The following is a 16,721-nucleotide window of genomic DNA, read 5'->3' as shown; positions in this document are numbered from 1 at the left end:
AGTTGGTGTATATACTTTAAAACACAGTAGAATAAGGCATTGTACATTTTTTATAACAGACTATATTCAGAGCCATTTTCTTTGAACTTTGGGGCGCCTAGATATTATGTAGATTTTTTTCGATTCCCGTAAAATTCGAATTTCTGTATTTTACATGAGACAGCATATGGAGTTGGTGTATATACCCCAAAACAGAGTAGAATAGAACATTGTATATTTTTTCCGATACTTTATATTCAGAGAAATTTTGTTTTTAACATTGGGGTGCCTAGATAATATTTAGATTTTTTTCGATTCGCTTAAATAGAAAATTTCTGTATTTTACATGAGAGAGCATATTGAGTTGCTGTATATACTCTAAAACAGAGTAGAATAGGGTATTGTATATTATTTCTGACCGATTATATTCAGAGCAATTTTGTTTTCAACGTTGGGGTGCCTAGATAATATTTAGATTTTTTTCGATTCACCTAAAATTAGCATTTCGGTATTTTACATGAGAGAGCATTCTGAGTTTGTGTATATACTTCAAAGCAGAGTAGAATAAGGCATTGTATATTTTTTCTAACAGAGTATATTCAGAGCCATTTTCTTTTAACTTTGGAGTGCCTAGATATTATTTAGATTTTTTCCGATTCGGGTAGACTTAGAATTTCTTTATTTTACATGAGAGAGCATATGGAGTTGGTGTATATACTTCCAAAAAGAGTAGAAAAGGGCATTGTATATGTTTTTGAGAGATTATATTCAGAACAATTTTGTTTTTAACACTGGGGTGCCTAGATAATATTTAGATTTGTTTTCGATTCTCTTAAATATAGAATTTCTGTATTTTACGTGAGAGAGCATATGGAGTTGGTGTATATACTCCAAAACAGATTAAAATAGAACATTGTATATTTTCTCTGACACTTTATATCCAGAGCAATTTTGTTTTTAACATTGGGGTGCCTAGATAATATTTAGATTTTTTTAGATTCAAGTAAAGTTAGAATTTCTGTATTTTCCACGAGAGAGTATACTGAGTTGGTGTATATACTCCAAAAAAGGGTAGAATAAGGCATTGTATATTTTTCTTAACAGACTATATTCAGAGCCATTTTCTTTTAACTTTGGGGCGCCTAGATATTATTTATATTTTTTTCGATTCACGTAAAATTAGAATTTCGGTATTTTCCAACAGAGAGCAAACTGAGTTGGTGTATATACTCCAAAACAGAGTAGAAAAGGGCATTGTATATTTTTAATAACTGATTATATTCAGAGAAATTTTGCTTATATCATTTGGCTGCCTAGGTAATATTTAGATTTTATCAATTCGGGTAAAATTAGAATTTCTTTATTTTACAAGAGGGAGCATATTGTTATGGTTTATATACTACAGATCAGATTAGGAAAGGGCGTTGTATATTTTTTCTGACAGATTTAATTCAGAGCAATGTTTCTTTTAACATTGGGGTGCCTAGATGATATTTAGATTTTTTTTCGATTCGCTTAAATATAGAATTTCTGTATTTTACATCAGAGAGCATACTAAGTTGGTGTATATACTCCAAAACAGAGTAGAATAGGGCATTGTATATTTTTTCTGACAGATTATATTCAGAGAAATTTTGTTTTTAACACTGGGGTGCCTAGATAATATTTAGATTTTTTTCGATTCACGAAAAATTTAAATTTTGATATTTTACATGAGAGAACATATTGAGTTGGTGTATATACTCCACAACAGAGTAGAATAAGGCATTGTATATTTTGTCTAACAGACTATATTCAGAGCCATTTTCTTTTAACTTTGGGGCCCCTAGATATTATTTAGATTCTTTTTGATTCGCGTAAAATTAGAATTTCGGTATTTTACATGAAAGAGCATATTGAGTTGGTGTATATACTCCAAAAAAGAGTACAAAAGGGCATTGTATATTTTTTCTGACAGATTATATTCAGAGCAATTTTGCTTTTAACATTCGGGTGCCTAGATAATATTTAGATTTTTTCGATTCACGTATAATTAGAATTTCGGTATTTTACATAAGAGAGCATACTCTGTTGGTGTATATACTCCAAAAAAGAGTAGAATATGGCATTGTATATTTTTTATGACAGATTATATTCAGAGCAATTTTGTTTTTAACATTGGGGTGCCTAGATCATATTTAGATTTTTTTCGATTCACGGAAATTTAGAATTTCAGTAATTTACATGAGAGAGCATACTGAGTTGGTGTATATACTCCATAACAGAGTAGAATAAGGCATTATATATTTTTTCTAACAGACTATATTCAGAGCCATTTTCTTTTAACTTTAGAGCACCTAGATATTATTTATATTTATTTCGATTCACTTAAAATTAGAATTTCTGTATTTTACATGAGAGAGCATATGTAATTGGTGTATATACTCCAAAACAGAGTAGAAAAGGGCATTGTATATTTTTCCTGACAGATTATATTCAGAGACATTTTGCTTTTAACATTCGGGTGCCTAGATAATAGTTAGATTTATTTCGATTCTCTTAAATATAGAATTTCTGCATTTTACATGAGAGATCATACTGAGTTGGTGTGTATACTCCAAAGTAGCGTAGAAAAGGGCATTGTATATTTTTTCTGACATATTATTTCCAGAGGAATTTGTTTTTAACACTGGGGTGCAGAGATAATATTTAGATTTTTTTCGATTCGCGTAAAATTAGAATTTCGGTATTTTACATGAGAGAGCATAATGAGTTGGTGTATATGCTCCGAAAAAGAGTAGAATAAAGCATTGTATATTTATTCTGACAGACTATATCCAAAGCCATTTTGTTTTTAACATTGTGGTGCATAGAAAATATTTAGATTTTTTTCGATTCATGTAAAATAAGAATTTAAGTATTTTACATGAGAGAGCATACTGAGTTGTTGTATACAATCCAAAACAGCGTAGAAACGTGCATTGTGTATTTTTTCTGACAGATTATATTCAGAGAAATTTTTCTTTTAAAATTCGTGTGCCTAGATATTTAGATTTTTTTCGATTCGCTTAAATATAGAATTTCTGTATTTTACAAGAGAGAGCATACTGAGTTGGTGTATATGCTCCAAAACAGAGTAGAATAGGGCATTGTATATTTTTTCTGACTGATTATATTCAGAGTAGTTCTGTTTTTAACACTGGGTGCCTAGATAATATTTGGATTTTTTTCGATTCACGTAAAATTAGCATTTCAATATTATACATAGAGAGCATACTGAGTTGGTTTATATACTCCAAAACAGAGTAGAATAAGGCATTGTATATTTTTTCTTACAGACTATATTCAGAACCATTTTCTTTTAGCTTTGGGGCACGTAGATATTATTTAGATTTTTTTTGATTCACGTAAAATTAGAATTTAGGTATTTTACCTGAGAGAGCACACTGAGTTGTTGTAAATTCTCCAAAACAGAGTAGAAAAGGGCATTGTATATTTTTTCTGACAGATTATATTCAGAGCAATTTTGCTTTTAACAATGGGGTGCCTAGATAATATTTAGTTTTATTTCGATTCACGTAAAATTTGAATTTCGGTATTTTACATGAGAGAACATACTGAGTTGGTGTATATAATCCAAAACAGAGTAGAATAAGGCATTGTATATTTTTTCTAACAGACTATATTTAGAGCCATTTCCTTTTAACTTTGTGGCGCCTAGATATTATTTAGATTTTTTTCAATCACCTAATTATAGAATTTCGGTATTTTACATGAGAGAGCATATTGAGTTGGTGTATATACCACAAATCAGAGTAGAATAGGACATTGTATATTTTTTCTGACAGATTATATTCAGAGCAATTTTGCCTTTAACATTGGGGTGCCTAGGTAATATTTAGATTTTTTTCGATTCGCTTAAATATAGGATTTCTGTATTTTACATGAGAGAGCATATGGAGTTGGTGTATATACTCAAAAACAGAGTAGAATAGGGCATTGTATATTTTTTATGACAGATTATATTCAGAGCAATTTCGTTTTTAACATTGGGGCGCCTAGATGATATTTAGATTTTTTTGATTCTGGTAAAATTTGAATATTTTTATTCTACATGAGAGAGCATATTTAGTTGGTTTATATACTCCAAAACAGACTAGAATAGGGCATTGTATATTTTTTCTAACAGACTATATTCAGGGTAATTTTTTTTAACATTGGTGTGCCTAGATAATATTTAGATTTTTCGATTTGGGTAATATTAGAATTTCTGTATTTTACATGAGAGAGAAAGCTGAGTTAATTTATGTAGTCCAAAATAGAGTAGAATAAGTCATTGTATATTTTTTTTAACAGACTATATTACGAGTCATTTTCTTGTAAGTTTGGGGCGCCTAGGTATTATTTGGATTTTTTTCGATTCTTGTAAAATTAAAATTTCGGTATTTTATATGATAGAGCATATTGAGTTGGTGTATATACTCCAAAACAAAGTAGACTAAGGCATTGTATATTTTATTGGACAGATTATATTCAGAGCAATTTTGCTTTTAACATTGGTGTGCCTAGAGAATATTTAGATTTTTCGATTCGGGTAAAATTAGAATTTCTTTATTTTACATGAGGGAGCATACTGAGTTGGTGTATATACTCCAAAAGAGAGTAGAGTAAGGCATTCTATTTTTTTTTCTAACAGACTTTATTCAGAGCCATGTTCTTTTAACTTTGAGGCACCTAGATATTATTTAGATTTTTTTGATTCACGTAAAATTGCAATTTCGGTATTTTACATGAGTGAGCATATTGAGTTGGTGTATATACTCCAAACCAGTGTAGAAAAGGGCATTGTATAATTTTTCTGACAGATTGATTTCGGAGCAATTTTGCTTTTAACATTGGGGTGCCTAGATAATATTTAGATTTTTTTCGATTCACGTAAACTTAGAATTTTGGTATTTTACATGAGAGAGCATACTGAGTTGGTGTATATACTCCACAAGAGAGTAGAATAGGGCATTGTATATTTTTCCGAACAGATTATATTCAGAGCAATTTATTTTTAACATTGGGGTGCCTAGATAATATTTAGATTATTTCGATTTGGGTAAAATTAGAATTTCTTCATTTTACATGAGAGAGCATATTGAGTTGGTGTATATACTCCAGAACAGAGTAGAAGAGGGCATTGTACATTTTTTCTGATATATTAAATTCAGAGCAATTTTGCTTTTAACATTGGGGTGCCTAAATAATATTTAGATTTTGTTCGATTCGTGTAAAATTAGAATTACGGTATTTCACATGAGAGAGAATACTTAGTTGGTGTATATACTACAAAAAAACGTAGCAAAGGGCATTGTATATTTTTTCTCACAGATAATATTCAGAGCACTTTTGCTTTTAACATTGGGGTTCCTAGATAATATTTAGATTTTTTTGGTTCGTGTAAATTAGAATTTCGGTATTTCAGATGGAAGAGCATATTGAGTTGGTGTATATAGTCCAAAACAGAGTAGAAAACGGCATTGTGTATTTTCTATGACAGATTTTATTCAGAGTAATTTTGTTATTTACATTGGGGGGCCTAGGTGATATTTACATTTTTTTTCGAGTTGCGTATAGTTAGAATTTCTGTATTTTATAATTGAGAGCATATTGAGTTGGCTTATATACTCCAAAATAGAGTAGAAAAGGGCATTATGTATTTTCTCTGACAGATTATATTAAGAGCAATTTTTTTTTTAACATTGGGTTACCCTGATAATATTTAGATTTTTTTCAATTCGTGTATAATTAGAATTTCGATATTTTATATGAGAGACCATATTGAGTTGGTGTATATACTCCAAAACAAAGTAGAATCTGGCATTGTATATTTTTGCCGACAGATTATATTCAGAGCAATTTTTCTTTTCACATTGGGGTGCCTAAATAATATTTAGATTTTTTAAATTTGCTTAGATATACAATTTCTATATTTTACATGAGAGAGCATATGGAGTTGGTGTATATACTTTAATATAGTTTAGAATAAGGCAATGTATATTTTTTCTGGCATATTATATTCAGAGAAATTTGGTTTTTAACATTGGGGTGCCTAGATGATATTTAGATTTTTTCGATTCGGGTAAAATTAGAATTTCGGTGTTTTACATGAGAGAGCATACTGAGTTGGTGTATATACTCCAAAAAAAAGTAGAATAAGGCATTGTATATTTTTTCTAACAGACTATATTGAAAGCCATTTTCTTTGAACTTTGGGGCGCCTAGATATTATTTAGATTTTTTTTCATTCACGGATAATTAGAATTATGGTATTTTACATGAGAGAGCATATTGAGTTGGTGTATATATAACAAAACAGAGTAGAAAAGGGCATTGTATATTTTTTCTGACAGAGTATATTCAGAGCAATTTTGCTTTTAACATTGGGGTGCCCAGATAATATTTAGATTTTTTTCGATTCGCATAAATATAGAATTTCTGTATTTTACATGAGAGAGCATATGGAGTTGGTGTATATACTCAAAAACAGAGTCGAAAAGGGCATTATATGTTTTTTCTGACAGATTATATTCAGATAAATTTTGATTTTAACCTTGAGGTACCTAGATAATATTTAGATTTTATTCTATTCACGTAAAATTAGAATTTCGGTAGTTGACATGAGAGAGTATACTGAGATGGTGTATATACTCCAAAACAGAGTAGAATAAGGGATTATACATTTTCTCTAACAAATTATATTCAGAGCACTTTTGTTTTTAACATTGGGGTGCGTAGATAATATTTAGATTTTTTCTATTCAAGTAAAATTAGAATTTCGGTATTTTACATGAGAGACCATATTGAGTTAGTGTATCTTCTCCAAAAAAGAGTAAAAAAGGGCATTGTATGTTTTTTTCTGATAGATTATATTCAGAGCAATTTTGATTATAACATTGAGGTGTCTAGATTATATTCAGATTTTTTCGATTCGGGTAAAATTAGAATTTCTGTGTTTTACATGAGAGAGCATATTTAGTTGGTGTATATAGCTTAAAAGAGAGTAGAAAAGGGTATTGTATATGTTTTCTGACAGATTATATTCAGAGCAATTTTGCTTTTAACATTGGTGTGCCTAGATAATATGTAGATTTTTTTCGATTCACGTAAAATTAAAATTTCTGTATTTTAAATGAGAGAGTATATTGAGTTGGCGTATATACTCCAAAACAGTGTAGAAAAGGGCATTGTATATTTTTTGTGACAGATGATATTCAGAGCAGTTTTGCTTTTAACATTGAAGTGCCCAGATAATATTTAGATTTTTTTCGATTTGCTTAAATATATAATTTCTGTATTTTACATGAGAGAGCATTTGGAGTTGGTGTATATACACCAAAACAGAGTAGAATAATGCATTGTACATTTTTTCTAACACACTATATTCAGAGCCATTTTCTTTTTACTTTGGGGCGCCTAGATATTATTTAGATTTTTTTTGATTCGCTTAAATATATAATTTCAGTATTTTACATGAGAGAGTATATTGAGTGTCTTTATATACTACAAAACAGAGTAGAAAAAGGCATTGTATATTTTTTCTGACAGATTATATTTAGAGCAATTTTGCTTTTAACATTGGGGTGATTAGATAATTAGATTTTTTTCAATTCAATTAAATTTATAATATTTGTATTTTACATGAGAGAGCATACGGAGTTGGTGTATATACTTTAAAACCGAGTAGAATAAGGCATTGTACATTTTTTCTAACAGACTATATTCACAGCCATTTTCTTTTAACTTTGGGGTGTCTCGATATTATTTAGACTTTTTTTGATTTGCGTAGAATTAGAATTTTGGTATTTTACATTAGAGAGCATATTGAGTTGGTGTATATACTCCAAAACAGAGTAGAAAAGGGCATTGAATATTTTTTGACAGATTATATTCACAGCAATTTCGCTTTTAACATTGAGGTGCCTAGATAATATTTATATATTTTTTGATTTATGCAAAATTAGAATTTCTGTATTTGACGTGAGAGAGCACACTGAGTTGGTGCATATACTCCAAAGCAGAGTAGAATAAGGAATTTTGTATTTTTTCTGACAGATTATATTCAGAGCAATTTTGTTTTTAACATTGGGGTACCTCGATAATATTTAGAATTTTTTCGATTCACATAAAATTAGAATTTTGGTATTTTAAATGAGACAGCATACTGAGTGTGGTATATACTCTAAAACAGAGTACAATAGGGCATTGTGTGTTTCTTCTGACAGATTATATTCAGGTAATTTTTTTTTTTAACATTGGGGTGCCTAGTTAATATTTAGATATTTTCAATTCCGGTAAAATTAGAATTTCTGTATTTTACACGAGAGAGCATATTTAGTTGGTGTATATACCACAAAACAGAGAAGAAAAGGGCACTGTATATTTTTTCTGACAGATTGTATTCAGAGCAGTTTTCCTTTTAACATTGGGGTGCCTAGGTAATACTTAGATTTTTTTTGATTCGCTTAAATATAGAATTTCTGTATTTTACAGGAGAGAGCATATGAAGTTGGTGTATATACTTCAAAACAGAGTAGAATAGGGCATTGTGTATTATTTCTGACAGAGTATATTCAGAGCAATTTTGTTTTTAACATGGGGGTGCTATTTAGATTTTTTTTGATTCACGTAAAATTAGAATTTCTGTATTTAAATGAGAGAATACTGAGTTGGTGTATATACTTAAAAACAGAGTAGAATAAGGCATTGTATATTTTTTCTATCAGACTATATTCAGAGCCATTTTCTTTTAACTGTGGGGCGCCTAGATATTTTTTAGATTTTTTTCGATTCACGTAAAATTCAAATTTCTGTATTTTACATGAGAGATCATATTGAGTTGGTGTATATACTCCAAAACAAAGTAGAAAAGGGCATTGTATATTTTTTCTGACAAATTATATTCAGAGTAATTTTGTTTTTAACACTGGGGTGCCTAGATAATATTTAGATTTATTTCAATTCACGTACAATTAGAATTTCGGTAGTTTACATGAGACAGCATACTGAGTTGGTGTATATACTCCAAATCAGAGTAGAATAGGGCATTGTATATTTTTTTTGACAGATTATATTCAGAACAATTTTATTCTTAACATTGGGGTACATAGATAATATTTAGATTTTTTGATTCGGGTAAAATTAGTATTTCTGTGTTTTACGTGAGAGAGCATATGGAGTTGGTGTATATACTCCAAAAAAGAGTAGAATAGGGCATTGTATATTTTTTCTAAAAGATTATATTCAGAGCAATATTGTTTTTAACATTGGGGTGCCTAGATAATATTTAGATTTTCTCGATTTGGGTAAAGTTAGAATTTCTGTATTTTACATGAGAGATCATACTGAGTTGGTGTTTATATTCCAAAACAAAGTAGAGTAAGGCATTGTATATTTTTTCTAACAGACTACATTCAGAGACATTTTCTTTTAACATTTGGGTGCCTAGATAATATTTAGATTTGTTTCGATTCACGTAAAATTAAAATTTCAGTATGTTACATGAGAGAGCATACTGAGTTGGTGTATATACTCCAAAACAGAGTACAATAGGGCATTGTATTTTTTTTTCTGACAGATTATCTTCAGAGTGATTTTGTTTTTAACATTGGTTGCCTAGATAATATTTAGATTATTTGATTCACGTAAAATTAGAATTTCTGTATTTTATATGAGAGAGCATATTGAGTTGGTGTATATACTATAAAACAGAGTAGAAAAGGGCATTGTATATTTTCTCTGAGAGATTATATTCAGAGAAATTTAGCTTTCATCATTGGGGTGCCTAGATAATATTTAGATTTTTTTCGATTCGCTTAAATGTAGAATTTCAGTATTTTACATGAGAGAGAATATTGAGTTGGTTGATATACTCTAAAACAGAGTAGACAAGGGCATTGTGTATTTTTCTTGATAGATGATAATCAGAGCAATTTTGCTTTTAACATTGGGATGCTTAGATAATATTTAGATTTTTTTTGATTCAGGTAAAATTAGAATTTTTGTATTTTACATGAGAGAGCATATTGAGTTGGTGTATATACTTTAAAAAAGAGTTGAAAACGGCATTGTGTATTTTCTGTGACAGACTGTATTCAGAGCAATTTTCCTTTAACATTGGGTTGCCTAGATAATATTGAGATTTTTTTCGATTCGCATAAATATAGAATTTCGGTATTTTAAAAAAGGGATCATATTGCGTTGGTATATATACTCAAAGAAAATGTAGAAAAAAGCATTGTATATTATTTCTGACAGATTATATTCAGAGCAATTTTCCTGTTATCATTGGGGTTTCTAGATAATATTTACATTTTTTTCGATTCCCGTTTAATTAGAATTTCTGTATTTTACATGAGAGAGCATATTGAGTTGGTGTATATACTCCAAAACAGAGTAGAATAGGGCATTGTGTATTTTTTCTGACAGATTATATTCAGTGCAATTTTGTTTTTAACATTGGGGTACCTAGATAATATTTAGAAATTTTTCGATTCACATTAATTTAGAATTTCGGTATTTTACATGAGAGAGCACACTGAGGTGGTGTATATACTCAAAAACAGAGTAGAATATGTCATTGTATATTTTTTCTGACAGAATATATTCAGAGCGATTTTGTTTTTAACATTGGTTGCATAGATATTATTTAGATTTTATTCGATTCGGGTATAAATAGAATTTTGGCATTTTACATGAGAGAGCATGTTGAGTTGGTGTATATACTACAAAACAAAGTAGAAAAGGGTATTGTATATTCTTTCTGAAAGACTATATTCAGAGCAATTTTGCTTTAATTATTAAGGTGCCTAGAGAATATTTAGATTTTTTTCGATTCGGGTAAAATTAGGATTTCTGTATTTTACATGAGAGAGCATACTGTGTTGGTGTATATACTCCAAAACAGTGTACAATAAGGCATTGTATATTTTTTCAAACAGAGTATATTCAGAGCCATTTTCTTTTAACTGTGGGTCGCCTAGATATTATTTAGATTTTTTTCGATTCGCATAAAATTAGAATTTCGTTATTTTACATGAGAGAGCATATGGAGTTGGTGTATATACTACAAAACAGAGTAGAAAAGGGCATTGCATATTTTTTCTGGCATATTATATTCAGATCAATTTTGCTTTTAACATTGGGGTGCCTAAATAATATTTAGATTTTTTTTGATTCGCTTAAATATAGAATTTTTGTATTTTACATAAGAGAGCATATGGAGTTGGTGTATATACTGCGAAACAAAGTAGAATACGGCATTGTATATTTTTTCTAGCAGACTATATTCAGAGCCATTTTTTTTTAACTTTGGTGTGCCTAGATAATATTTAGATTTTTTTCGATTCACTGAAATACAGAATTTCCGTATTTTACATGAGAGAGCATACTGAGTTGGTGTATATACTCCAAAACAAAGCAGAATATGGCATTGTATATTTTTTCTAACAGACTATATTCAGAGCCATTTTCATTTAACTTTGAGGCGCCTAGATATTATTTAGATTTTTTTCGGTTCGCATAAAATTAGAATTTCGGCATTTTACATGAGAGAGCATATTTAGTTGGGGTATATACTTTAAAACAGAATAGAGAATGGCATTGTATATTTTTTCTGACAGATTATGTTCAGACCCATTTTCTTTTAACTTTGGTGTGCCTATATAATATTTAGATTTTTCTCGTTTCATGTAAACTTAGAATTTCGGTATTTTACATGAGAGAGCAAACGGAGTTGGTGTATATACCCCAAAACGGAGTAGAATAAGACATTGTATATTTTTTTCTAACAGACTATATTCAGAGCCATTTTCTTTTAACTTTGGTGTGCCTAGATAATATTTAGATTTTTTTCGATTCACTTATGTACAGAATTTCCGTATTTTACATGAGAGAGCATACAGAGTTAGTGTATATATTTAAAAACAGAGTACAATAAGGCATTGTATATTTTTTCTAACATACTATATTCAGAGCAATTTTCTTTTAACTATGGGGTGCCTAGATATTATTTATATTTTTTCTATTTGCATAAATATAGAATTTCTATATTTTAAATGAGAGAGCATATTGTGTTGTTGTATATACTACGAAACAGAGTAGAATAGGGCATTGCATATTTTTTCTGACAGATTATATTCAGTGAAATTTTGTTTTTCACATTGAGGTGCGTAGATAATATTTAGATTTTTTCGATTCGGGTAAAATTAGAATTTCTGTATTTTACATGAGAGAGCCTACTGAGTTGGTGTATATACTCCAAAAGAAAGTAGAATATGGCATTGTATATTTTTTCTAACAGACTACATTCAGAGTCATTTTTTTTTAACTTTGGGGCGGCTAGATATTATTTAGATTTTTTTCGCTTTGCGTAAAATTAAAATTTCGGTATTTTACATGAGAGAGCATATTGAGTTGGGGTATATACTACAAAACAAAGTAGGAAAGGACATTGTATATTTTTTATGACAGATTATATTCAGAGCAATTTTGCTTTTAACATTGGGGTGCCTAGATAAAATTTAGATTTCTTTCAATTCGCTTAAATATAGAATTTCGGTATTTTACATGAGAGAGCATACTGAGTGGGGTATATACTCCAAAACATAGTAGAAAACGGCATTGTATATTTTTTCTGACTGATTATATTCAGAGAAATTTTGCTTTTGACATTGGGGTGCCTAGATAATATTTAGATTTTTTTTCGATTCACGAAATATTAGAATTACCGTATTTTACATGAGAGAGCATAATGACTTGGTGTATATACTCCAAACCAGAGTAGAATAGGGCATTGTATATCTTTTCTGACAGACTGTATTTAGAGCAATTTTGTTTTTAACATTGGGGTGCGTAGATAATATTTACATTTTTTCGATCCGGGTAAAATTAGAATTTCTGTATTTTACATGAGAGAGTATATGGAGTTGGTGTATATACAACGAAACAGAGAAGAATAGGTAATTGTATATTTTTTCTGACAGATTACATTCAGAACAATTTTGTTTTTCACATTGGGGTGCCTATATAATATTTAGATTTTTTTGATTTGAGTAAAATTAGAATGTCTTAATTTTACATGAGAGAGCATACTGAGTTGGTGTACATACTCCAAAACATAGTAGAAAATGGCATTGTATATTTTTTCTGGAAGATTATATTCAGAGCAACTTTGCTTTTAACAATGGCTGCCTAGATAATATTTAGATATTTTTAGATTCACGTAAAATTAGAATTTCTGTATTTTACATGAGAGAGCATATTGAGTAGGTGAATATACTCCAAAACAAAGTAAAAAACTGCATTGTATATTTTTTCTGACAGATTATATACAGAGCAATTTTGTTTTTAACATTGGGGTGCCTAGATAATATTTAGATTTTTTCAATTCGAGTAAAATTAGAATTTCTGTATTTTATATGAGAGAGCATACTGAGTTTGTGTATATCCTCCAAAACATAGTAGAGTAAGGCATTGTATATTTCTTCTAACAGACAATATTTAGAGCCATTTTCTTTTAACTTTGAAGCAAATTGATATTATTTAGATTTTTTTCGATTCTCGTAAAATTAGAATTTGGGTATTTTACATGCGAGAGCATATTGAGTTGGTGTATATACTCCAATACACAGTAGAAAAATCACTGTATATTTTTTATGACAGATTATATTCAGAGCAATTTGGATTTTAACATTGTGGTGCCTAGATAACATTTAGATTTTTTTCAATTCACGTAAAATTAGAATTCCGATCTTTTACATGAGAGAGAAAACTGATGTGGTGTATATACTCCAAAACAGAGTAGAATAGGGCATTTTATATTTTATTTTACAGATTATATTCAGAGCAATTTTTTTTAACATTGGGGTGCCTAGATTATATTTAGATTACTTCGATTCTGCTAAAATTATAAATTCTGTATTTTACATGAGCCAGCATATTGAGTTGGTGTATACTCCAAAAAAAAGTAGAATAAGACATTGTATATTTTCTTTAACAGACAATATTCAGAGCATTTTTCTTTATCTTTGGGGCGCCTAGATATTATTTAGATTTTATTCGATTCACGTAAAATTAGTATTTCGATATTATACATGAGAGAGCATACTTAGTTGGTGTATATACTCCAAAACAGAGTAATATAAGGCATAGTATATTTTTACTAACAGTCTATATTAGGAGCCATATTCTATTAACTTTGGGGCACCTAGATATTATTTAGATTTTTTTCAATTCGCGTATAATTAGAATTTCTGTATTTTACATGAAAGAGCATATTGAGTTCGTGTATATACTTTACAACAGAGTAGAAAAAGACATTGTATATTTTTTCTGACAGATTATATTCAGAGCAATTTTGGTTTTAACATTGGGGTGCCTAGATAATATTTAGATTTCTTTCAATTCGATTAAATATAGAATTTCAGTATTTTACATGAGAGAGCAGGTAGAGTAGGTGTATATATTCCAAAACAGAGTAGAATAAGGCGTTGTATAATTTTTCTGACAGATCATATTCAGAGCAATTTTGTTTTTAACAATGGGGTGCCTAGATAATATTTAGATTTTTTCGATTTGGGTAAAATTAGAATATCTTTATTTTACATGAGAGAGCATACTGAGTTCGTGTATATACTCCAAAACATAGTAGATTAAGGCATTGTATATTTGTTCTAACAGACTATATTCAGAGCCATTTTCTTTTAACTTTGGGGCGCCTAGATATTATTTAGATTATTTTCAATTCACGTAAAATTAGAATTTGAGCATTTTACATGATAGAGCATATTGAGTTGGTGTATATACTTTAAAACAAAGTGGAATAAGGCATTGAATATTTTTTCTAACAGACTATATTCAGAGCCATTTTTGTTGAACGTTGAGGCGCCTAGATATTATTTAGATTTTTTACCATTCCTGTAAAATTAGAATTTCGGTATTTAACATGAGAGAGCATACTGAGTTGGTTTATATACTTTAAATCAGAGTAGAATAGGGCATTGTATATTTTTTCTGACAGATTATATTCAGAGCAATTTTGCTTTTACATTGGAGTGCCTAGATAATATTGAGTTTTTTTCGATTCACGTAAATTTCGGATTTCTGTATTTTACGTGAGAGAGCATATTGAGGTGGTGTATATACAACAAAAGACAGTAGAAAAGGGCATTTTATATTTTTTCTGTCAGATTATATTCAGAGAAATATTGCTTTTAACATTGGGTTGCCTAGAATATATTTAGATTATTTCGATTCGGGTAAAATTAGAATTTCGTTATTTTACATGAGAGGGCATATTGAGTTGGTGTATATACTCCAAAACAGAGTATAATAGGGCATTGGATATTTTTTCTGACAGATTATACTCACAGCAATTTTGTTTTTAACATTGAGGTGCCTAGATAATATTTAGATTTTTTTCGATTCTCTGAAATATAGAATTTCTGTATTTTACATGAGAGAGCAAATGGAGTTGGTGTATATACTCCAAAAGAAAGTAGAATAAGGCATTATGTATTTTTTTCTGACAGATTATATTCAGAGCAATTTTGTTTTTAATATTGGTTTGCCTAGATAATATTTAGATTTTTTTCGATTCGCTTAAATATAGAATTTCTGTATTTTACGTGAGAGAGCATATGGAGTTCTTGTATATATTCCAAAATAGAGTAGAAAAAAGCATTGTATATTTTTTCTTACAAATTATATTCAAAGCGATTTTGTTTTTAACATTGGGGTGCCTAGATAATATTTAGATATTTTCGATTTGCTTAACGATAAAATTTCTGTATTTTACATGAGAGAGCATATTGAGTTGGTGTATATACTCCAAAACAGTAGAATGGGGCATTGTATATTTTTTCTGACAGTTTATATTCAGAGCAATTTTGTTTTTAACATTGGGGTGCATAGATAATATTTAGATTATTTCGATTCGGGTAAAATTAGAATTTCTGTATTTTACACGAGAGAGCATACTGATTTGGTGTATATACTCCAAAACATAGTAGAATAAGGCATTGTATATTTTTTCTGACAGACTATATTCAGAGCAATTTTCTTTTAACATTGGGGCGCCTAGATATTTTTTAGATTTTTTTCGATTCGCGTAAAATTAGAATTTCGGTATTTTACATAAGAGAGCATATTGAGTTGCTGTATATACCCCAAAACAGAGTAGAAAAGGGCATTGTATATTTTTTCTGACAAATTATATTCAGAGAAATTTTGTTTTTACCATTGGGGTGTCTAAATAATATTTAGATTTTTTCGATTCGCTTAAATATATAATTTCTGTATTTTACATGAGAGTGCATATGGAGTTGGTGTATATACTCCAAAATAGAGTAGAATAAAGCATTCTATATTTTTTCTAACTGACTATATTCAGAGACATTTTCGTTTAACTTTGCGGTGCCTAGATATTATTTAGATTTATTTCGATTCGTGTAAAATTAGAATTTCGGTATTTTACATGAGAGAGTATATTGAGTTGGTGTATATATTCCAAATCAAAGTAAAAAAGGGCATTGTATATTTTTTCTGACAGATTATATTCAGAGCAATTTGTTTTTAACATTGGGGTGCCTAGATAATATTTAGATTTTTTGGATTCTGGTAAAATTAAATTTCTGTATTTTACATAAGAGAGCATACGGAGTTTTTGTATTTACTCCAAAACAGAGTAGAATAAGGTATTTTATATTTTTTCTAACAGA

This window comes from Callithrix jacchus, chromosome 13, assembly GCF_049354715.1.
Source record: "Callithrix jacchus isolate 240 chromosome 13, calJac240_pri, whole genome shotgun sequence".
Lineage (NCBI taxonomy): Eukaryota > Metazoa > Chordata > Mammalia > Primates > Cebidae > Callithrix > Callithrix jacchus.
The sequence above is the reverse complement of the archived record's forward strand: the minus strand, read 5'-3'. Positions refer to the sequence as shown.